The 2,263-nt window shown below is 43.6% G+C and overlaps 1 non-coding gene across 1 annotated transcript; it reads right to left on the reverse strand.

Annotated features, from left to right (window-relative positions):
* Positions 1–1,438: 1,438 nt before the first annotated feature.
* Positions 1,439–1,511, reverse strand: trnak-cuu. The gene has a single exon. It is a non-coding gene; the product is annotated as a tRNA-Lys (tRNA).
* Positions 1,512–2,263: the final 752 nt, after the last annotated feature.

A 2,263-nucleotide genomic window follows, 5' to 3' on the forward strand; every position in this document is an offset into this window, starting at 1 on the left:
TACGCATGTGCAGCTTGTGGGACGATTTCATCTCACTGTCGGTTTCATGTTCCAGCTCACAGCAACTGTTGTTTTCATAGGCTGACGAAGTCTTGAACCTAAACAAGCAGTTTTGTGCGGAGAGATCTGAACTGAATAATAATAGGTAAAAGCAGCGTAGATAAGCCGAATCGAAAAATGCTAGCATAACTTCCAACGTGGTCTACTGGTTAGGATTCAGTGCTGTCACCGCCACGGCCTGGGTTCGATTCTTGGTCAGGGAATGTCGATTTATTGTATTTGGTGAAACGAGTATTGATCACTGATTGATTAAAACGCTTAAAAACTCCACAATAATCAGAGAAGTGAAGATTCAAGTTTCGCCTCAGGTCTGGAAAACAATTTCAATCGTTTGTGGCAGTGAAGGGAAGAGGAGAGGAGAAGGGCTGTTTGCAAGGCACTGACCAGAGAAATATTTGTGTGAGGCAAAATATGGCTGGGAGCAGTACGAATTTTGCTGCCTACAGTTTGCACTGACACAAATATCACTCCTGATGGATCAACCAATCACTACTGCTCTTTGAAACCAGCACGCCCGGCCGAATGGCCACTTTCTGTGCTGTGACTTTCTATAATTTTATGTTTCCCAACAGCACGGGTCATTCTGCCATTTTATAACCCACTCTAGCGAGATGCACTTTCTTACCTTGTATTCGGCTCTTTTGAAACCAAAACACGGAGCAAATTTAGTGAGTTTTCTTGCCATTTCCAGCACGAGATTAGTCACGAGACTAAATGAGCGAAACATTAATGGTGCCAATCCTTCACTGGAGCTCACCGGGTCCTTAGAGCACTGTTATCATCAGCCTGTTTTGAACCTTCTTGCAGTACATCTGCTGAACAATATAAGCTTATCACAGCTCTGCTTTCTTCACATTGAAACCCTGTGTAAAAATCAATTCAAAAGCTGAACAACTGGGAGGATAGAGTGACTGTGGATAATCGGGACTTTGGAAATTCCTGTAATCAGTATCTGGGAGAATCAGGAAGATGAGATCCAGGTGTCTGTTTCCCCACGAGTTTTACCCATTCCCACCAACTGACTGTGTCTGCATCGAGCAGCTCATTGACCTGGGAGCTGGACGGGCAGAGGGAGCTGGAGGCGAGGCAGGGACAGAAGCAGGAAGAAATGCGACAATAAAGTGCTTTGAATTTGATGTGTCAGTTGTTTTCAGTGGTGAATGTCTGCCTTGTAAGTTTCACAGGAGCCGCAGTGATTAGTTGGTGGTTTTTTTTAAGCAGCAAGATTTAAAAGTAAAAAGATAAAAGCAAATTACTGCGAATGATGGAAATATGAAACAACACAGAAAATGTTGGAAAAACTCAGCAGTTGGAGAGAGACACAGAGCCAATGTTTCCAAATCGTACGACTCTTAATCAGATTTTAAAAGTATTATACCGCCCAACGTGGGGCTCGAACCCACGACCCTGAGATTAAGAGTCTCATGCTCTACCGACTGAGCTAGCCGGGCACGTGAAAAACAATCGCGTATCCCAACATACATGGATAAACCTGTTGTTTTCCATCTGATACCTCAGTTCGGTCGGAATTTTAAATTGTGGAACGTAATCGGCCTACAAAAGCCCCAAAGTTGCAATGCATTCCCCTCAATCATCAATAACATCATTCACATCTTCCACTTCTTAGCTGCACCTCCTTCCAAATACTGTGATCCATTTTCCTCAGGATTTTCTCCTGCATTTAACATTTACCTGCTTTGTGTCCTCATTTTGAAATCAGGTTCATTTCATTATCCAACACAAACTGAATTGCAAACCTGACGGACAAACAATGGTAAAGAAGTCAGTCGTAACACAAATCCCATGGTGCTCATTTTCAGATTCACAACACTAAGCTTTTCAATAAAATGAAGGAATTTTACAGTGAAAAGAATTAGAAAGTTTGTGTGACTTTTATTTGTGACTCACTCACTCGGGTATTCTGTAAATGCTGCGCGGAGGTTTAGTGACCGGGATATAATCTAGCTAAGTTTTCCTGAGCCTGTGCTCGGTGTATTGGGAGGTTTGGTCTGGGTTGGAGTATCTCGCGTTCCAGGGAGGGGCAGTAACCCGCTGATTGAAGCTGCAGTCGCTGTTTTCTGCTGGCAGCGGGTGATTGGAGAGTGCGGGGCCGGAATATTGCTGCTTTTCTGCTTTTCCCTATCTCACTCACTGTGGAGCTGAGGAAGACTGAGTTATTGATGGATTCGCTTGTTTCCAACAA

Source organism: Carcharodon carcharias, chromosome 21 (assembly GCF_017639515.1).
Source record: "Carcharodon carcharias isolate sCarCar2 chromosome 21, sCarCar2.pri, whole genome shotgun sequence".
In the NCBI taxonomy this organism is placed as follows: Eukaryota; Metazoa; Chordata; class Chondrichthyes; order Lamniformes; family Lamnidae; genus Carcharodon; species Carcharodon carcharias.